Source organism: Pelodiscus sinensis, chromosome 1 (assembly GCF_049634645.1).
Source record: "Pelodiscus sinensis isolate JC-2024 chromosome 1, ASM4963464v1, whole genome shotgun sequence".
Lineage (NCBI taxonomy): Eukaryota > Metazoa > Chordata > Testudines > Trionychidae > Pelodiscus > Pelodiscus sinensis.
The window spans coordinates 185,293,946-185,316,638 of record NC_134711.1 but is presented as its reverse complement, the minus strand read 5'-3'; the positions used below and the strand labels follow the sequence as shown (position 1 = coordinate 185,316,638).

The 22,693-nt window shown below is 45.6% G+C and overlaps 1 long non-coding RNA gene across 10 annotated transcripts in view; it reads left to right on the top strand.

Annotated features, from left to right (window-relative positions):
- Positions 1 to 22,433, top strand: part of LOC106732223 (uncharacterized) — a 44,769-nt gene extending 22,336 nt beyond the window's left edge. For 4 of the 10 annotated variants that reach the window (XR_012898067.1, XR_012898065.1, XR_012898070.1 and 1 more), the window contains exons 6-8: positions 1,382 to 1,435; positions 11,159 to 12,471; positions 21,253 to 22,433. This is a non-coding gene — a long non-coding RNA (uncharacterized LOC106732223). The remainder of the gene's footprint in view (positions 1 to 1,381; positions 1,436 to 11,158; positions 12,472 to 21,252) is intronic. The other 6 variants (XR_012898073.1, XR_012898071.1, XR_012898069.1 and 3 more) reach the window with 2 other exon arrangements.
- Positions 22,434 to 22,693: the final 260 nt, after the last annotated feature.

Sequence of the window (22,693 nt, the reverse complement as noted above, 5' to 3'; positions counted from 1 at the left end):
CTCTGGCAGATTTATATGCCCAGAGATTCTCATCTCCTGAGGTGATTAGTCACAATATCACTCTGGTTTTCCTTTTTATAAGGTCTTGTCTGCATGCTGATTTGTCCCCAAGCTTCTTTGTTTACAGGAATAAGTTAAATTATGACAAGTCACAATTAAAGTGAAATTAGTGAGCCTACACAAACAAATTAGACTAAATTCATTTTAAAAACATGCTTTTGATGCAAATTTTAACCTAGGCAAGGCCTTAGAAGTAGATACTTTTTTGTGATATTAAGCCTCCAATAACAAAATTTAATGTACTGCGTTATGATGTCCAAGCTGTTTTGGAATGGCTGGATGCTGTTTTAGTGCCATTTGCATATGAGCAATGCCTTTTTCATAAGAACATGTGTGCAAATCATTTACTGCTTCAGACTATTGGTCTGTAATGATCTAAATGAAATCTTGAATCTTCTCACTCTTTCCATTTGCCTGCTGGGAGCTGTGGCTGTAGGCTTTACAGACTCTGTAGAGTGGCATGAGGTGTTGACTGAAGAACAGTGAAAAGGGCACTGTCCATGTATGTCCGCTAAAGAGTCGGTGAACTCTTCCCTTCGTATAGATTCGTCCTTTCCCTCCTGTCTTCACCCTATAGTGGTTGGACTGCTGGCCCATCTTGGAGTGTGTGGTGATTTTTGTGGATCTTTCTTTCTTCGAAGAGGCAGGAGGACATGATAGTCTATTCTAGTTTTCATAACTGATGTCAAATTGTAAGGGGCAGTGACCTCGCTCACATTTGTTTTATTTTTGGTTTGTTACTCCAGATATGTAGGTGATGGCAGTGAATGGTACAATGAAAATTTTCTTTTTCCTTCATCTGTTACTAAAACCTAACTATAAACAAAAGTGAGATTCTCTCTGTCCAGGCTGAGAGAAATGGGGAAAAAAGTCAGTGGGGGAAAATGGTGAAAAATAAATTAGATTTTTTTGTTAAAAATAAATCTATTTTAATCAGCTAAATGATGTTGTCAGAACCATACAGAAGGAATTTTAATTTTTAAAGTCTGATTTGAACCTGACAGTATTCCTTTAATTTCAAAATTCATTGCTAAAACTAAAACCACAGCTTGTCTTTTTAAAATTTTCACGTCTTCCACAATGCACTGCCTTTTATCATGAGTTTTTAGCCCTGTGGTAAATTTGTTTTTCATGTCACAAACCCTGGCTTGCTACAGGAACCACAGAAATCTTTTCTGAATTCATAAAACTCCATTCTCTATATTGAGGTTACTGCTGTCACCAGGTCACACTCCTGAGTCAGAGAATCCATTGTAGAAACTTTTTACAAATTCGTCAAGACATTTGCTTTTAATGACCATTTTCCATTTTCTTTTGAAAGGTCTTGTATCCATTTTCCTTCTCCTTTTGAACTGGGCCTTCTCATCATTTTGAGGTCAGTGAATGTTTCTTTGTTTTGTTTTTTTAAAATTCTGCAGATGATGGTCAGAGACAGGGTACGCAATTTTCTAATTCAGGCTTTTCACAAACAAACACCCAAACAAATTGATCCTCTGCTTCAATGTCATAAGTTTTCATGTAGCTTAGCATGCCGAGTTTTCACTGATTTGATCTCTTCGGTCACAGAGTTCAGACTCCTTTAATGACAGTGTCTAGAGCTGTATATGACTTTCAAAGAAATTTTCTGTGCAGTTTAAGCCATGTTCCATTAAGTATGCCTCATCTATCCCTCCAGTGTTTCTTTGGCTGACCTTATTACAACTTTCTGTTTAGGGCTTTTTCAGGCAACCTCTTTTTCATTTAATAGGATTTGAAATATCTGGACTGACCATAAAAGAATCACATATAGTGGCTTTAAAATTCCACCTGACAAAATTTGCTGTTAAATACTGCTCTATGTATACAGTTCTTTTTCAGTCTCTATGCATTTCTGCTAATTCACCTGAATCTTGGCCACCCTTTTAATCCAGTGATCATATGGGTAAAGACTACGGCCTGGTCTGCACTTAAAAGGTTAGGTTGACTGAGCTACACGCACCCCTGGAACGATGTACATAAGCCAGCCCAGGCCCCTGTACAGACACAGTAGATCAGTGGAGGAATTCTTCCCTCAACTTAGCTACTGCCTTCTGGGGAGGTAGATTACCCAGGTCTGCAGCTGTGATACTGTAGTTTTTCAGATAAGCCCTATATTAATTGAGTTAAAAAGTTCCAAAAACACAGGGGCTTTGTGAAGCAGAGTATTTCCAATGGAGGCTTGCCAGATGTAATACCACTGCAGCCTTCTGACCTAACTATACCTCCGAATCCCATTCGTTAGCAGTAAGATGCAAATTCATGGAATTGCCTCCAAAAAGGCCAACCCATCTGAAGTCTTTTTCATGCACATAGATGTGCAGTAGAGGTGGGAAGAAGAAAGAAGCTTTCCTCCTGCCTTCGAGTAGCTTTTATAAGAATCGGGCACCATATTAGTCCCTGCACAGAGAAGGCATAGCAGAAGCACAGAGATTGGTCCCTTCCCACTCCCGGAGGAGGCAGTGTCTAAAAGGGGGGGGGGGGAGAAAGGAGGGACTCATTGGCTACGTCTACACTGGCATGATTTTCCGAAAATGCTTTTAACGGAAAAGTTTTCCATTAAAAGCATTTTCGGGAAAGCACGTCTAGATTGGCAGGATGCTTTTCCGCAAAAGCACTTTTTGTGGAAAAGCGTCCGTGGCCAATCTAGACGCGGTTTTCCGCAAAAAAGCCCCGATCACCATTTTCGCGATCGGGGCTTTTTTGCGGAAAACAGTACTGTGCTGTTTACACTGGCCCTCTTGCACAAATGATTTGCGCAAGAGGGCTTTTGCCCGAACAGGAGCAGCACAGTATTTCCGCAAGAACACCGACAATCTTACATGAGATCGTCAGTGTTCTTGCGGAAATTCAAGCGGCCAGTGTAGACAGCTGGCAAGTTTTTCCGCAAAATCAGATGATTTTGTGGAAATCTTGCCAGTCTAGACACAGCCATTGAGAAAAAGCTGTATTCTTATTTCATATCAAATTGCAAAGGAGTTTGGTCTCTGCCGTTTTCAATAGGTAAGTTCAGTTGTGAACTTTAATGAACATGAGTTTCATTTGTGTAAATTTCTTTGAGGGTTCTGTAACTCTTGCAGAGACTCTTGTGAAATCAGTAGTTCCATTGAAGTCAATGGCAAAACTCCCGTTGACTTCATGGGTCCAGAATTTCACCATAAAAGAACAGGATACAACACAAAATTTATGATATAATTTTCCAGATGTCCGGCCATCTCATCTATAAGTAATGCTATCTTCATTTTTAACTATCCTGATACCCTGGACTTTAGAATACAAATAAGATTTCTGTGGTATTGAGTCCACAGCCCACACATAACAGCCCAGTATATCTTCATTAACAAGAAACATTTCTATTGATTTCATTTTGCAATGTTTCATATTACACATAACAAATATGTATGGTCACCTAAGTGAATTATTGCAATTCAATTTGCAATGATTGCATCAGGTTATTGTATTATCTCTAGGATGCCTCAGTCTCTGGGTGTCAAAACTGTTTTTATTTAATGGAATAACATGGAAAAGTTAATCAGAGTAGGTTAACCTCTGTGGAACTCAAGGTCACATACATTCAGTCTGAGTTGTAAATGGGGAGCTTTCATTTTTAACTTTTTGAAAAAATACTCATGTACAGGAAAAAGCCAACATGGGAATACTTAACAGACTCACCCCCTCAGTAAGTTTATTGGGCTTTCCACCAAGGAGAATTCCTCTGTAAAGATCCTCTGGAGCAAATAGATTTAACAAGGCAAACTTAATTAAACTGTATTGTAATTAAGCTTTTTGAACTAAATCCCTCCGCTTGAGGTTTAACATTATTATGTACATGCAGAAAGTGAAACAATTGTGTTTTAAAGAAGAAAAAATTGGGATTATGTTGAGATTACAGTTTGTTTTTCTAATAATACTTGTTTCACTGTTACTTGAACTTTCCTGCCTCCTCCTGATCACTTGCATTATCAGCTTTGTTTTTCAGCCCTGTGCTTACACTGCACACCTTGGTTCAGAGATGAGCCCTTAGGACAGAGGGGTCCTCACCCTGATTCGGGGTCTCTAAGAACTATATAAATTATTTTACTCCTGTACTATGGAACTCTCTTAGGCTATGTCAATACAGTAGCGTTATTTTGGAATTACTCATGTTATTCCAAAATAACAAAATGTGTGTGTACACGACAAGCCCTTATTTCACAATAATGCCGAGCAGGAGGACTTCTTACTCCAACTCACGTAACTCGCATTTCACAAGGAGTAAGGGAAGTCAAAGGAAGTGTGTTCTTCCTTCGACTTCCTGCTATGTGGACAGCGCCAAAAGCAGAAATAAGCTATTTCGACTTAAGCAACGCAATTGATGGAGCTGAAGTTCTGCCCTGCTGTGTAGACATGCCCTTATAGGCCCTGTCTGGTCAACTAGCATATAAATAGAGCCACAGGAAAAACATTAAAAAAAAATTGTAACGGGAACAGCAATATGCCCTCTGAAATGTGGTGAAACAGACTAGGGAAGGGGAAGCTCACACTTCAGTTGGAGCTATTATTTAATCTGTTTGCAGGTGCAAGTGGTAGCAGTCTGCATTCTGATGGATTTGATGTTTGGCAAATTTTAAAGGGAAGTATAGACTCTGGCAAATATTAAAAAATTCATAGACGATATAAGGTAAGAATCAGTCATAAAAACATAAGAACGGCCATACTGGGTCAGACCAAAGGTCCATCTAGCCAGTATCCTGTCTGCCGACAGTGGTCAGTGCCAGATACCTCAGAGGGAGGGAACACAACAGGTAATCCTCATGTGATCTCTCTCCTGTCACCGAGACAAGCGGAGGCTAGGGACACCATTCCTACTCATCCTGGTTAATAACCATTGATGGACCTAACCTCCATGAATCTATGTAGCTCTTTTTTGAACCCTGTTAAATTCCTAGTCTTCACCACATCCTCTGGCAAGGAGTTCCACAGGTTGACTCCAGGCTGGCTCCAGTCGTTCGAGTGGAAAGATTTCTGTTTTCTCAGTAACTAGCAACCTTGCAAAGTGACACTAATACAATTTCAATACGAAAACAGGTTTCTTCTAAACAGATTTATTTTTATAAATGTTGATCATAGATAATATTTTAATGAAGCAGAAGAAATTTTTGGTATTTGCAAATTTTTGGTATTTCCTTTAACCATAGATAAATGCCTGAACATCAAAGCCTACTAAGGAAGTCCCCGTGTTTCACAAATTCACTCTCCATCACCTCTGACTTTAAAATCCACCCCTGTGCAAAGGGCCAGCCCAAAGTCTAGCCGTCACTTAAGTCTCATTACACCATACAAAATGGGACATGAGTGAGACTGAAATGCACCTTGGGTGGATGTTACATTGGCTTTCAGAGGAAGATATATTTCAGCCATAGGTAGCAGCCATCAAACCACGGTGAAGGTTGATGAGTAGGTAAAAAAATTCAGAAGATAAAATGTAGGTGCTGGGGCTCTGAAATCTTCTGATTTGTGGTGCTAAATAAAGTGCCAAGTTCTATTTACACAGGACTTGTTGATGCCTCTTCTCTTCTCTAGCATCATCCTCTTAATTGTGTATATCAAGGTAGTACATTGCAACTGGTGGATTGGACCCTTTGGAAGAATTGTCTCTGGTAGAGTAGCTTTAAATGATACTTACTTTTAGGTTCATTCTTTTTGTTAATACTTTAGAGAAATTTCCCCCCTGTGCAATAACATGTTAGTCAATGTCAATATTCTTCCTCTCCAAATGTACCAGCAATGGATATAGTGTTCTGCCCACTGGTTAGAATAGAAACCAGCAAACTAGTTTGTGTTCTGGCCTGGATCCTGTTCCAGCCAAATCCTCCAGCTGCTGCACAGCCTGCTGTCTTCAAAGCTGCAAAGTTTTGGGGAACTGTAGATATTAAATCCTGATGCTGAGGACAATGGACAGACATAGAGTCCCTGGGCTCTTTTGCAAACAAAAAGAAGCTGCGCTCTGTCACTGTCACACAATAAATGATTTCCATTCGCCAAAGGGTTTGACTGAATTTCAATTGCAGCCTTATAGAGTCGGGCCTGGCTTTCTCCAGGGAACAGGGCTGTTTTCAGTGGTCAGCAAAAGAGAGGCCAGAACTGATCATTAATATTTTAAAAGCTAAACATGGAAATGACATCATGAATGATGTATAGAGCCTGCTGTTTCTATACTAAGACAATGATTTCTAAGCAATCAAGATTTTTCTAGCTTGGGACATTTAAAAGAATGGTCCCTTAGATTCTTTAATTCTTCTGTGATCAAATTCTTAAGCACAGAACTGTGGGTTAGATTCTCAGCTGCTGAGAATGAGCCCAGCTTCACGGAAGCCTAGCCAATGCTTGTTTCCCCAGTATTTTTATCCTCATGCCAGTACTAATGAATTCAGGATTTTCTTTCTCTTCTCAGATCTATGTTTTGGACTTGTTTCTCTCTATTCTATTTGATTTTATTGAGAATATTTTTGTTTTTATTGTTATACTTGTTACATACATTATACAACGTGATATGTTGTTTTAATCCAAAATGCTACGTGGATATGGCATTTTAGCTGAACAATATTTGTCATTTAATTTGCAATATCTAATCATAACAAGAAGAAAAGTGCATGAGGCAGATTAAGACACACATTTAAAGAAAAAATCCATATTTACAGTGAAAAGATTTTGTTTTGCAATTCTGAGTACTCCATAGCCCCTTGAGAAAATAATGAAACAATTCTCTAGAGTTTCTGGGTATGTCTACACTATTCAGCTTTTAGCGAGACAGATTTGTTAACGCAGCCCTGTTGCTAAAAGTCAGCGTGTGTGAATGCTGTTTGTTGGCACTTTTGTCGACAAAACACTTCCAACCCCCAACAAAGCACTTTTGCATTGTCAGCAGCACAGTGGTCCTACTAACAAAGCAGGGGGGGGAGAGGGGGGAAGGAGGGGAAGGGAGTATAGGGTGTGTGAATGTCTACAGTTTTGTTGATCAAAGAAAGTGTAGATATAGCCTCTAGCTTAACATATGTTACTGATTTAGACTAGGTTTTGCATAAGTACCTAAGTGCCAGATTTACGATGGTACTTAAGTGCCTAAAGATGCAGATAGGTGCCAACTGGGATTTACACTGGTGCCTAAGTGAATTAGGCATCTAACCCCCATTGACTTTCAAATTTATTTTGATGGGAGTTAGGCCTGTAGGTGGTTTTATAAATCCCATTACATATCTGTAGGTATCTAAGTCCCATTGTAAAGCTGGCCTAATTGACTTAAAAACACAAGTCACCTTGGAAAGTCAATTGAATTTATACTCCTAAATCACTTGGGGCTTTTGAAAATCTCACCTTTCAGGAACATTAAAATTTATCCCAGAGGGAAGACAGCTGTATAAAAGAATAATAGTACGCCTTTCATCACTAAGAAGATTATATATTTAATATAAAGTGGCAGAGCCACCATAAATATGCCTATGTTATAGGATTTTTTGGATTAGGAAAATTAATATGGTGATTATTCTGTGATATATACAATTGAAGCATCAAATCAATATATGTTTGAAACTTCACATTTAGGCATAGAGTTCCAAAATGTATTACCAGCAGGTCATGTGATAGTAAAATGCAAATCTTCATACCTTCTTATTTTATTACTTTCTTGTGTTGCCCAAGCTATCTATGCTGAGGCTCTGAACACTCCAAGGAAAACCTATATTTCATTGTAATTTTTAAAAATTCAGTTTGAAATTTTTGCAATTTTATTTTTGCTGCTAAAAATCAAGGATTCAGGAATCGTCACATTTTAATCAGATACACATTAGATATACGTCTCATACAACTCGAAAGATATCAGTTTAATACTATAGTAGATTTCTGAAAAACACTGCTGTTTTGGATAATGCAGTGAAACCTCCACAAAGTACTTCTCTAATTAGGCTACTTCCTGTTGGAGGAGACTACTCCAAAGTATTCATCAGTATACAGAGTAGAATTCTGCTTCACTGTTCTTGGAAGGCTGTCTGTTAAGCTATAAATGGTGGTAGCTCACAGACTTCATTACACATTGTACTGTACACAGTTATGTTATCTATTCTAGTCGAGATTTTGAAAAGTGATTAGTGGTTTGGGGATGCTCAGGACAGTCAGCCACCTGAAAGGGCTGATTTTGTCAGAGTCCAGTGGTGCTGAAGACTTTTGAAGCACCCAACATCACTAGTCAGTTTTGAACATTTAGGCATTTATATCCATATACAAGTATATGTTTCTAATTTTTCAGTATTCGCATAACATTTCAAGGAATTGGTTTTGTAAAACCAATAAGACAGTGGTTACACTGTTAACACTCAGGACAGATCAGAAAGTGTTGAAGTGTGCAGAATCAGGCTGAAATAATATTTGTTCTGAGAATAGTTATAAGGAAAGGAAGGATGCAAGGGCTAAATTGTGGAGATAATAGAAATTCAGCTACACCCTGACTTATGGAGAGACTATCACCACTCTATAATATCACAAGTTAACACCCTGCCAATAAAACCACAGACAAGAAAATACAGTAGGGGAAATGAAAAGGAAGTTATTGTGAATAATGCCGATGAAAAATGATTCCAAGAATATTTTAAAAGGGGAAAACTGAGATGCTTCCAAGCACTGCACAAGCACTCCTCAAACCTTCCAGTTCTCCTGTCTCAACTTTTTTTCTCCACACTCCTTCCTTCTAAGAGAAAATTGAAAAAATACCACACAACTTTCTCCTCTCCTTGGTTCATCTTTCCTCTCCCCTTCCTCTTCTACAAGTCTTTCCTACACCTTCTGGGTCACAGACACAGATGTTTCTCATCTGCCTTCCTCAGCTAACCTTGCCACCGACCTCAGTGACCCCATCCCATATTCTAATCTCCCTCACATATGTTCTTATCCCCTCCCTTAGTCCTCTTAATTTCTCACTCTACTTTGGCTTGTCTCCTCACAATACAAGCTCATCCTTGAGCCCATTTGCCTTGCTAAAAACTTCTCCATCTCCCTTTCATCTCTAAACACATTGACTAGTTTGTTACTCTCTGGAGTTCCACTCTCCACTTCCATTCTGAATGCTTGCCAGTGGCTTTTATATGCCACTCAAACTGCTCTTGCCTAGGGACAAAACTGGTATCAGAAAATGTAAGTGATATGGTCTACAAACATTTATTCAACTATCAAAACAGCGTACGTGGCAATAGGTTCATATGGATACTTTTCCACCTTAAAACTTTCCAACTGCAACAAGCCAGTGGAAAGACTCCTGTGTGCACATTTCTCTCTGTCTCTGTCTCTATCTCTGTTTCTGACACACACACACACACACATCCAATCATACATCATATGGCCATTATGAAGACCCAGTGTTACCCAGGTTTTCAATTAAGAGAGCTTACATGGCACTTTTTGGTGAAGTAGGATGGAGCTACCAGACTCAGGAGATCTCCATACCCCTTAGGTACCCATGTGCCCTCTGCCAATTGGCACTAAGAGTTTCCTGGGTTGCAAAGGTATAATCTGCAATATCTGTGCCCCACAGAAAATATTAGGTGTAAAAACCTGACCTTAACGAAGTCAACAACAAAAAATGCCATTGACTTCAATGGGGCTAGGATTTCATCTGTTAGTATTAAACAGTGTAGACAAAGAGAATGAGACGTGCTGTTCCTACTTTTAATGAAGCCCATGTGTATTGCAAACTTTTAAAAGTTCCTAGTGTATTTTCTGTCCTCTACAGATAATTTCTTTACAGTATTTAAAAACATTGTTCTTTGTTGGCAAATCATTTTGATGAATTTTGTGGAAATTTTAATCTCAGAGGTAGAAACCCTTAATTGGTTAACTCGTACCCCAATATATAAAAGCATCAGGCCATGACATTTAAAATAAACCGCTGCAGCTTAAATTCTTACAAATCATTTTCTTGAATATATGTGTTACCCTTGGGAATCTCCATTAATGATCTTGTGATTTTTTTCATGGGTTAAGAAGAAACAACAGCGTGGCCTTATAGGGAATGTCTACACAGCAGCATTATTTCGGAATAAGCGATTTTGGACTAAAAACTCTGAAATAGCTTATTTCGAAATAGCACGTCTACACTGCAAATACCCATCAAAGTAATGCTGAGCTATTTCCAAATAGCACGTCCACACTGATTGGATCCTCAATCACATTTAAGACCCCTCAGAAGCACTTCAGGCAGGGCATCAGGACAGCAGTCACTTCCTAGAGCTGCGGCCTGAGGCTACCTGAGGCTCATGCTTAAATGGACCCCCCTGTACAGTCATGTCTCAGGCTCCTCTCTTTTGCCTACCTCCGTGAGGGACAGCAAAACCATTCTGCTGCATGCTCTGGTTGTCCTTGCGGACACCACAGCATGTCTGCCATGGAGCCAGGCCTCTTGCAAAGCAGGGTACGTCTAGACTCCATGCCTCTGTCGCCAGAGGCATGTAGATTAGGCTACCCGACACAGTAAAATGAAGCGGTGATTTAAATAATCGCCGCTTCATTTAAATTTACATGGCTGCCGCGCTGAGCCGACAAATAGCTGATCAGTTGTTTGTCGGCTTAGCGCGATAGTCTGGACGCTCCCCTGCTGACATCAAAGGTATTTGTCGACCACCCAGGTATGCCTCCTGGGATGAGGTTTACCTGGGTGGTCGACAAATACCTTCGATGTCGGCAGGGGAGCGTCCAGACTATCGCGCTGAGCCGACAAACAGCTGATCAGCTGTTTGTCGGCTCAGCGCGGCAGCCATGTAAATTTAAATGAAGTGGCGATTATTTAAATTGCCGCTTCATTTTACTGTGTCAGGTAGCCTAATCTACATGCCTCTGGTGACAGAGGGATGTAGTCTAGACGTACCCGCAGTCTCTAGCTCCTGGACCTAGGGAAGGGGGAAAGGTAGTGGAAGCTCCCTCCCTGGGAGGTTTTCCAGCCCTGCCTTCGCAAATCCCTGGGTTAATTGGGGTTGGGATTGGTGTGTGGAGAAAGGGGGGTTGGGCTTGGGGACCTCCCAAGGGCTCTGGCAACCCTGTGATTCTCTGTCTCCTTTTCCAGGTGGTGAGGGCCATCAACACCATCCTGCTGCACAGGCTCATCCTCCTGGGTGATGTGGACACCATTGTCACTGGCTTTGCCGCCAGGGACTTCTGCAACTGTGTGTGGCGGGGATTGGCTGCATCCACATCCCCATCTGGGCCTCAGACCACCGGGCAGCCGACTACATCAACCAGAAGGGGTACTTTCCCCATGGTCCCACAGGCTGTTGAGCACCACCATGGCTGCTTCACGTTAATTAATGTCAGGTGATTGGGGAAGGTGCCCGCATCTTTAGGTAATCCAGCCTCTACCAGATGATGAATGCTGGCACTTTTTTCCATGACCGCACCATCAGGGTCAGGGATATGGACATGCCCATGTGCATTGGGGGAAGCCTACCCTCTGCTGTCCTGGCTTACAAAGCCCTACACTGGACCCCTCTCTGGAACAGTTTAATGCCAGGCTCAGCAGGGCCTGCACTGTGATGGAGGATGCCTTTGGGCATCTCAAAGGGAGATTCCTCTGCCTCCTCACCTGCCTGGACCTCGGCAAGCAGAACATCCCCCAAGTAGTGGTGGGATGATGTGTCCTTCACAATATTTGTGAGGAAAAGGGGGAGATGTTCCTGCCAGGTTGTGGGGCAGAGGCTGAGTGGCTTACCACGGCTTTTGAGCAGCCGTGTACAGCTGCCATTCAGCAAGGCCATCAGGGGGCTGTGCGCATCTGGGAGGCCCTGAGGGAGAGTTTCAGACAAGGACATCTGTGAGACTCTCCCCTGGGCCTCCCCACAAGGGGCCTCTGCAGGGCCCTGCTGTGCCTTTCCTCCTTCACCCCTCCCTTCCCCAGCCCTCCCTTCCCCCTCTCCCTCTCCCCTCCCCGGCAGATACAATAAAGCAGACTTTTTGGTTTGGGACAATGAACTATGTTTTTTTAATTTGTGTTAATGAAAATTGGGGAGGGACAGAGGAAAGAATATGGGAGGAGGGAGGTGGAAGGGGAAGGAGAGGCTTCTTCATGTGGTTGACGGCTGCTGTATATGCTGCACACATGCTGCGGGTCTCTTGTGCCAAATCCCAGCAGGTGTTGCGGCAGGTCCTGGTCCACTTCTCACCACTGGTCCTGCTGCTCTAGAGACTGCTGGAGGCCATGCAGACAGGCAATGTGTTCCCACTCCAGGTCCTCATGGGTTCATCTGTGGAGGTGGCTCCCACGGGGTCAGGAGGCTGGCACGGGAGGCGTGGTGTGTGCCTCACTCACAGCTGGTCCAGCTATGAAGAAGGGCAGTCATCTCAGGAGACAGGGTGCATGAAGCCTCATCCTCATCTCTGAGGGTATGTCTACACTACCCTGCTAGTTCGAACTAGCGGGGGTAATGTAGTCATCCGCAGTTGCAAATGAAGCCCGGGAATTCAAATCCCGGGCTTCATTTGCAACTGCGGATGACTACATTACCCCCGCTAGTTCGAACTAGCGGGGTAGTGTAGACATACCTTGAGATGACACCGAAAGTTCTCAGGTCAGACAAAGGTGATGTGTATGGAGCAAGCAGGCCCTTTACTGCAGGGGCACAGCTGTCCCTGGGGGAAGCCTCGCTATCCCCACATCCTGGGGACAAGCAGGCATGGGAAGATGCTAGCCAGGTCAGGAGCCTTCGGGCAGGAAGGGGGTGATGGGGCGGCTCAGCTTCCTTGCCTGCTGCACACACGCCGGGTCTGGCAGTGGCAGGGATCCCGCAGGGAGAGGACTTCTGTCCCTGCCCGCTGGAGGGGGGGGGGGGGCAGTGTGGGAGGTGTGTGTGCGTGGCAGAGGCTGCTTGCTAGAGAGTTGGGGTCCCCTGAACTTCCTTCCCCACCCAGCAGGCTCCCCTGCAGGGGCTTAGTGTCCTCTGCCTCACTGTGTTTGCCCCGGAGAGCATATTGCCCCCGAGAGAGTGGGCCTGACCATGTGACACTACTCTGTGTGTGTGTATGTGTGTGTGTGTCCTTAGTGGTGGCTTGTGGTGTGAGGGTGTCCCACCATGGAGTTGGGAATAAGGCAGGCCTCTCCAGAAAACCTGTCAGCAGGAGCACAAGGGCCCTCTGAGGCAACCTCATTGTGGCTGTGTGCTCTGGCCTGGCGCTCCAAGTGCACAGGCTGCTGTGCAGTCCCCAGGCCGAGAAGGCCAAGAGAGGAGTGTGCAGCCCCTCACAGCCCACCTCCTCTCCCTGTGTGTGCCTAGGGAAAGAAATGGAGCTCACCTGATGGGCCTTCCTTGGCTTTGTCTGATTCCTGGGTGACATCCTGGGAGAGTGGTATCAGCTCCAGGGGCTGGCTGAGTTCCTGGCTGGTGGATATTGTGGTGTCAGTGGCCTGCTTGTCCTCCTCCTCCTTGGCCACAGGCCTGCCCTTCAGGAGGGTGACAGTGGGTGTTTCCAGCCACAATGAAGGAAAGAAGGCACTGCCCCCCCCCCCCCCAAGATGTGGTGGAGCTGGTTGAAGTAGAGGCAGGACTAGGGTGCTGCCCTTGAGCAGGAGCTGTACTCCCTGGCCTTGATATAGGCCTGCCTGAGCACCTTTACTTTCATGCACACCTGCTCCTGGGTGCGCATGTGGCCCCTCTGGACCAGGCTGTCAGCCCTCCGGATGCAGGTGTTGGTGTTTCTGTGCCTGGTGGGGAGATCCTGGAGGTTAGCCTTGTCTCCCCAGATCTCAATGATGTCCAGGATCTCTGCACCAGTCCAGGATGGGGCCCATCTCCTCCGCCCCCCAGGAAGGGGCTTGGGAGATGCCGGCAGCTGTGCTTGCATCCATGGGTGGTGTGGTGGGGTCTGCCATGGCAGCAGGGAATGCAGAGCTGGCGCTGCTGTGTGTGGTACAGTGCTAGCAGGGCTCATGTAGTGCCACAAACTGATTCCCTCACTGAGGCTGCGGCTTACAGGGCTGCAGGGGAAAGGGAACAATAGAGTTCTTATGGCTGTGGATGGAGTGGCCACCAGGGCAGCTGTGGGAAGCCCCGGAGGCCCCTTATTTCGAAATAACTTCAGCTGTCCTGTCTACACATGCCCTATTTCAAAATAATTATTTCAAAATGGGTGTTACTGCTCATACAATGAGGGTTACAGAATTCAGAATAAAATGCCCATTATTTAGACATTCGAAATAACGGGCTTGCTGTGTAGATGCTCACCTAGTTATTTCAAAATAAAGTGAGTTATTTTGAAATAACACTGCTGTGTAGATGTGCGCATAGTGACTGAAAAACCAGAGGACTTGGAGTGAATTTGCTCAATAATGAATGAAAAAGCTTCACTAAGAGGATAAACTGACCAATTAGTAAACCTAATGCATAGAACATTTTTTAAGATGCTGAAGGCTGACGTGAAGCCCTACATCTTAAAGCAGGAACATGATGGAGTTCTAATTATTCAGCAAGTGGAAGAACTGATAAATGAAACTGTCCATCCCCGAAATATGCAGACAATCCAACGTGCAACTGATCCTGAATTTCAGATCAATAGGGTTTAATATTTCACTAGCAATCATACTTTTGAAAATCAATGCTGTCATGGTTGGTAATGCTGTCTTATGGAAGAGATGCTTACGAGACAAAAGGATTGAAGGCAGTAGTCCAAGGATGAACTAACAAAAGCGGGTCTGAAAGTTATTTTAGTTTAGAAAAAGCAAACTATTTTACAAAGTGGCTTAAATGTTGTGCCCTAGATTTTCATAGCTGCATCACTGGATGTCTAAGGCAATAGCAAGTCATATGCAAAAGGCCATGAAGCTACATAGCAGGGTTTTTAGCATCTTGAAATGTGCATCAGATGTGTTTGAAAATGAGCCAGTTGGCCATACACTTTTGTGTACTTGCAACAGTAAATACTGTGAAGGGTAACTATCAAAATTGAGGCATAGTGCACTAGCCAACACCTGCTTCACCAATGCCTGCAGATAATTGTAACAAGAAACACTGTCACACCTCCTCAAATATAAGAGGCATGCAAATGTTTCAAAGTTTGATATATGTGTTCTATCTGGCTTTATCCTACCATTTGTCAAGTCTCCTATTGGAGTGTCTTTCTCTTCACTGTCCATCCGCATTTGCATCTCTATCACATGCCTCGCTCACATAGAGAGACACGAGGAAGAACGGCACATAGCAGGCCCTGCTCATTGGAAAGGGCAAGGTTTAAAATGAGATGTGTTGCACTGGTTGCAGATTTGACCAGAAGAAATACTGATCTCTGGTATGAGCTGATCTCAAACACAAATTCAACATTCAAAAGTAGTGGTTTTCCTCTGCTTTTCTCACCTCTGGCACTAGCACCTTGTGAGGCTAAAATAAGAGGGAACAATCTGTGTTTCAGTACAGGTCTATTAGGGAACACATCAGGGTATAGCTTTGAATGGAGGAAAGTTTGCCTCTGTTCTGATGGGGAGAAGGAACTCTGCAGTTCCACATCTAGAATGGAGGGCTTGCGGTGGTACCAGTGGACACCTGATTAGCCTCTAGAGCAGAGTTGAGCAATAATTTTTGATTGGGAGCCTCAGGAAGAAGGGGCCGGGCCAGGACACTTCCATGCTTCCCTGCCCACAGACCCTAATTGGTCTGTGGGTGGGGAAGCATGTGAAGTCTTTGCCCCCTAGAGAGAACTGCCAGTTGTTCTGAAAAGCTGGTGAGTCTCTTTAGGTGCCCACGCCCCTGGCGGTGGGACGGAGGAGACTTTATGCCCTCCACCCCCAGTTCAGTCAGGGCCCGGGGGCGGGGCAAGCATGTGAAGTCTGCCCCCGCCCTGCAAGGGAGTGCTGCACTTAGAGTCGGCTGCCAGCTGAGCAGCAGCTGGCAGTTGACTCTAAGTGCCGAGCACCTTGCAGGGTGGGAGGAGACTTTGCGCTCCCCCCACCCCCAGGCCAATCAAGTACACAGTCTCCTTCCACCCTGTCCCAGTTCTGCAAGAAGTGCACAGTGGTTCGCAATGCTGCACACTCCTTGCAGGGCAGAGGCAGGAGCAGGATAGGAGGAGACTTAGCGTGTTTCCTCCCACTTCCAGGCCCTGATTGGCCTGGGGGCGGGGGAGTGACAGGACCTCTGTGGGGTGGATCAACCCGCTTGGTGGGCTGGATTCGACCTGCAGAGGCCCTTTTGCCCACCCCTGCTCTAGAGGCTGAGACATGAGTTTCCCAGATTGTTCCTTAGGGACCCAGGAATCCACCCCTTTGCCTCTGGAGTGCCCACTTCCAATCCACTGTCCCTAAAATTACTAACTCAGCCTAGGTCATCTGCATTTCCTATGCTTTCTTGTGTTTAGTACTTCCCAAGAAGCAGAGAAGAACTTCAAGACCCTGAGAGGAGGAGGAGAAACAAAAGGCAGAACTATGTAGCACTGTAAAGACTAACAAGATGGTTTATTAGATGATGAGCTTTTATGGGCCAGACCCACTTCCTCAGAGCAGTATGTGGAAGAAAATCGGCACAACCAGATACACCAAAGTGATACAATCAAAAAAAAGTGAACGCATGTGAAATTGACAAATCAAATTTTAGAACAGAGTGGGGGTGAGAGGGGAAGGTAAGTTTCTGTGAGGTAGTGACATAAAATTTGATTTGTCAATTTCACATGCGTTCACTTTTTTTTGATTGTATCACTTTGGTATATCTGGTTGTGCCGATTTTCTTCCACATACTGATCTGAGGAAGTGGGTCTGGCCCACGAAAGCTCATCACCTAATAAACCACCTTGTTAGTCTTTAAAGTGCTACATAGTTCTGCCTTTTATTTCAGCTACACCAGACTAACACGGCTACATTTCTATCACTGAGAGGAGGAGGTAGCTGACTAACCCTAGTCTGATAGTAATAGTAGCTTGGAAGAATCCTAGCTCCATGGATCTTAATACTTATCTAGTTATGCCACATTCTAGAACCGGTTTAATTCCTTGAAAAATAAGGAAGTTGTTTCTGTAACTGATACTTTATATTTTTTTATTATTCTTTGAGGTTTAAGAAGTTGATAAGTGCAGACAGTTCTAAATTGATCCATAAATCAAGTTATCTGTGGTTGATTGTTCCATCCTTTCGTTTAAATGACTTCTCTCCCTGAAAATGAACAAATATATTTCCTTAAGCCAAATATAGAAAAGGAGGAGCAATGCTTCTAAGCATATTGTCTGATTGCAATGATACCAGGGCAGAGGTGAGTCTGAAGTTATTTGAGCACAAATTCGTGTGTTATTTGAGGAGTGCAACCTTAACGCTGAATTTTTTAGGTCTCTGATTTTTAAAATTCTCTAATGTTCTTGAAGGCTAACGCACACTTATAACATGGATGTGTGCCTGAAACCTTAACATCATCTTTACAAAGCTTTTTTGTATGGGAATTTTCTTCTAGATCCAAGTGTTCAGTTAGGGGCTAGTCCTTGTGCAGTAATCATTGTAACAGCTAATGCTGTGCCTCTCTTTGTTTCTGTCGGTTTCCCTCAGGATTGGGGGATTTTTGGGTGTGAGGTGGAGTGTGGGTGTGATTTGCTGTTCTCTGAATTGTTGTTTTTTTCGTTTCTGTTTAGTTTTGTGGTTGTTGTGGGTTTAATTTTGTCTGCCCTCAGGGCTTATGGCAAATCCAGAGGGATAGAGGCCTCTGCTTGTTGTGGTTTTTGAGGGTTTAAGCTGTGCTTATGAGTTGTGAATTTTGCCTCCAGATTCTGTTTCTGATAAGCAGTGTGTTCTCACAGTGGGAAAAGATGATTGGCTTAAAAATGTGTTTTAAGCTGCTTGCATGAGCAAGGCTTTTGTTTTGTTTGTTGCCTGCTTAGCCTGGTTAAACCAGTGTCATGGAGGCAAATGTTGTGCAGCAGTATTTCCTGTAAAATGAGTGCTTGGGTGGCCACCCAGGAGAGATTCAAATGCTTCCCAGATAATTAGTAGAGTTCCCTCAGCATCCACAGCTGGCAGCACATGCTTCTAGAGGTAGCGCATATCTGCACATTCTTCAGGGCACATAAAATTTATTCTGTACATGGATGGAAAATTTAGAGGAAACGTTGTTGTTCAGGTGCTTTATTTCCTGTAGTTCTGCTCAAAACAGCTGCTGTTAAAGTCATGATCTTTAATGTTCCTGCTTTTTTTGTCAATGAGCAGCTGGTTAGAGTCCTAGTAAGTTATGAAGACTGTGGGGTGGGTGGAGGACTCTGACTGGGGAGGCAGGCTCTGGGGTGTGGCTGGAGAGGTGGGGTTTGGAGTGCAGACCTCACCTCAGCCCTCTCTCACCACAGACGCCTGGGGCTGGGGGAGAGCACTTCTCCCTCGCTGTGGCAGCTTTGGTGGGACTGGGATTGTGGGGAGAGGTGTCACTCCCTTGCGGTGTGCTGGAGCAGCCACACAGCTTAGAGGGAACTTAGTTTTACAAGTTTCTGACCTGTCTGGTATGTGATGACATTTTCACCCTTATGTGAATGCTTATACATCTGGCTGAATGCTTGTGCCAGCTCTTTCCCAATGGCCCATTTGGACTATTTCTATGTTTTACTCATCATTTGTCTTGTTCGCTTTCTAGTTGTATTGTTCCTGTTGGGATTTCTGATCACAGTTAGGTGCATTTGTGTAGTCTCTTCTTTCTATTCAAGACTGTTGTCTATATTGTCATTTTAATACTGATCTTTCACCAGGTGTTCATTTTTGGGACTCTTTCAGTTATTTTTGGGAGGCCTGGGTTGCCTCACAAAATATTTTTTCCTCCCTGAGGCAAGGATGGGAGGTGAGTACAGTTATTATGATACGCTTTTTCTGAGCGATATGCACAGCAGACAACCCTAACCCTTCCCCAGAGTTAGAGTTGGGGATTGTGGAATATGAAAGGGCCTTTCATGCTGATTTGCAAAAGACCTACACATAAATAAAACAGCTCCTGCAGGACCTGCTGGAGAGCAAATTCAGGGTATGCCGATTAGGGCCAATTTCAGGGCCACTCTATCAAATGGATTCACCTGTTCAGTTTTTCTTCAGCTTGGAAAAGAAACCTGTAGAACAGAAAATGAATGGCCACTTCAAGAAATCATTGAGCCAAGTGCTTTCATATCCTGTGGGGATGAGGAACTTTGCTGTGAATTTCTTTTTACACTTGTATGCTGCAGATCACGGGTTTCCACCTCAGACTCAATGGCTCTTTGAGGATTTTTTTTTAGGATCTCAGTTTTCAATGAGTGGTTCTTACCCTGCTGTCTAAGAAAAGGAACCATGGTCAGATGAAGAATTGGAGACCCGTGTCCCTTCCTTGCTCCAACTTTTTTTAAAGGCCTTGGCAAATACATTGAAAACTGATTGGTTTGCTCATGCACTCTGATGAGCTCAGTTGCATCCTCAATAGATCAACTCTTGATAACGTTTCCTAGTGTGGCACGTGGTTTCAGCCTCAGAAATGTTTGATTTGCATACTAGACTGATTTCCCTTGATCGGGAGAAGGCTTTAGATCATGTAAATCATTCATATTTGTGCTTTTTGCTTTTGGTTCCTGCATTTAGTTACTATATAATGATATCTGTCTATCTCTATATGCAGACTACTTAAGGTGAAGGGTGTTTTGAGCATGCCATCTCCAGTCAATAGGGGAATCAGATAGTGTTATTCCCTGTCTGAATTATTGTATGCTCCTTCTGTAGAACTTTGTTATTCTTGTTGTCTTTCTAGCCATTATTTTCAGTGGATACTCTGATTTACACCACTATGGGTATGTCTACACAACGAAGTTATTTCGAAATAACTTTACTAGCGTCTACACAGCCAAACCGCTATTTCAAATTAAATCAAAATAGCAGAGCGCTTATTTTGAATTTGGTAAACCTCATTCCACGAGGAATAATGGCAAATTCGAAATAGCTAAATTGAAATAAGTGCTGTGTAGACTCTTATTTCGAAATAGGGGGCCTCCAGTCCTTCCCAGGGTGCCCTGGTGGCCACTCTGGGCCAAACCAGGAAAACTCTTCTGCTCTGCTCCAGCCCTGGAGCCCTTAAAGAGGTAGACTCTGGGCACAGTGTCTGTGCTAGCTGCAAGCCTGCCAGCATAGAGCCAGCAGTCACTGCCCCTGGCCCAGCATAAACCAGCAACCCACTGGCACCCAGACCTCCACTGCTCCCCAGGAGCAGGCTGGCAGCTCCCAGGAGCCTGCCAGCGGCTGCAAAAGGTGGATGTCTTCCTGGTCCAATGCAGAGATCATGGATCTGATTGAGGTTTGGGGGGAGGCCTCCAATGTACATGATCTCTACACTAGACACACAGGATCGTGGCCGTATACAGGTGGATGGCTGACAGCCTGGACACCAAAGGCCACGTGCACATCCAGGAGCAGGTGCACATGAAAATCAAAGAGCTGTGGCAGGCCTATGCCAGGGCCACAGGGGGCAGCTCCCAACCAGGGGCTGACCCAGACCTCTGCCCCTGTTATGATGCCCCGGACCACATCGACCCTGGGGCAGAGGGCTCTGAGCAGGGCATGGAGGAGGAGGAGGAAAAGAAGGAGGACTATGGCCAGGAGTTGCAGGAACCTGGAGGGAGTGTGGCACTCACCCAGGACCTCCGAGGCCTCACTGCAGCCATGTCACTGGTGTCATCCAAGGCCGGGGAGGCCTCGACATGTGAGTACCATCACTGTCCCTTATGCGGGGCGGGGAGCGGGGGCAGAGAGGGACACCAGGGACTGCGCGTGTGGGCCTTGCTGACCACGGAGCACACAGCAACCTGTGCATGTGCCGTGCCACCCTGGGCACGTGGCCCCCGCTGGCTTCCACACAGGGTCCCTGGCCTGTTACTCACACGCGTGTATCTATGAAGGCCCATGACATGCTCCTGACCCCGGGGAGGGACACTGCACAATACCCTCCCTCCACAAGCCTCCTCTATGCAGAGGCAGGGCACATCTTCCCTCCCTCCTCATCCTCACACTATATACAGCACAGGGGCATGGGTGCAGTCCCGGGCCAGTTCACACTCCCGGGGATAGCAGGACATGCCAAACATGGCCTGTGTGCAAGCACATCGGCTCTGATGGTGTGGAGACCTGCCGTCCACACCTTGCAGAGGGGGGCTGGGCTTCACCCACTGTGTCCCCAGAGAGAACTGACCACTTCTCTTCTTTCTCCACAGCCTCACCAGCTGCGAGTTCAGGGCGCACCACCCCACCTAGAACATCCACCCACACCCGGGCCAACAGGCTCACCCAGAACCAGGAGGAGTACCAGCAGCATCACCTGGGGCTCCTGCAAAGGCAGGTCCATATCCTGGAGCACTGGGTGCATGAAGACCTGCAGCTGCGGCGGGAGACCACCTGCAAACCCTGGAGCAGAGATTGGTGCCTCCTGCTGCTCCAGCCCCTGCTGCCACCCCATCTACCGCTCCTCCTCCCACTCCTGCTCCACCTCCTGCCTCTTCCTCCCCCCCGCCCCACCCTCCATACCCGCTCCCCCCGCCCCGGGGACGCCGAGGCCTCCACACCCACAGTGCTGGGAGATAGGTGGACCAGCAAGACCCTCAACCCTGAGCTTCTCCCCCCTTCCTTCCCTTGCCTCCCCCTTCCAGCTTCCTCCTCCCAGGTTTAGCCCGCCCCTCTCTCACCCTCATTCCCCCCTCACCCTAGTTATGGTCAATAAAGAGAGTCTGTTTTTGGCAACACACATGTTTTTATTGTACATCTGGAAGAGGGGTTAGGGAGAGGAAAGAGGAAGGACGTGAGGGTGGAATAAGGCACAAGGCCCCAGTGGGGCACGCCAGGGAGACTTCAGTCCTCCTCCTGGGTAGAAGCTCTCCTGCAGGGCCTCCCAGATATGGACAGCCCCCCGATGGGCCTCTGGCTGGCAGCGATGCGGGGCTGCACGTAGAGGACAGCCAAGTGGTCGGCCTCTGCCGTCCAGGCTGGCAGGAAAGCCTCCCCCTTCCTTTTGCACAAATTGTGCAGCACACAGCATGCCACCACCATGTATGGAATATTCTTCTTGGAGAGGTCCAGGTGGGTCAGGAGGCATCTAAATCGGCTTTCAGCCAGCTGAAGGCCCCCTCCACCACAATGCGGGCCCTGCTGAGCCTGGCATTAAAGGCCTGCCGGGAGGGGTTGAGGTGTCCCGTTTAGTGCTTTATGAGCCAGGGCTGCAGTAGGTAGGCCGCATCCCCCACCAGGCAGACAGGCATGTCCACATTCCCGACCTTGATGTGGTGGCTGGGGAAGAAAGTTCCAGTGTGCAGCCTCTGGAACACGGAGGAGTTGCGGTAAACCCGCGTGTCATGTGCCTTTCCAGACCAGCCCATGTTAATGTCCAGGAAGCAGCCCTGGTGGTCAGACACAGCCTGCAGGATGACCGAGAAGTATCCCTTCCGGTTTATGTACAGGGAGGACTGGAGTTCCGCGACATGGATGGGGATGTGTGTGTCCTGTCGATTGCCCCCCCTGCAGTTGGGGAAGCCCAGGGTGCCAAAGCCCTTGATGACCTCGTCCATATCAGTGAGGTGGATGACTCTGCGGAGAAGCATGCTATTGATGGCCTTGACCACCTGCAGAGGGACACACAAAACCACCGAGAGTCACTGGGGTGCC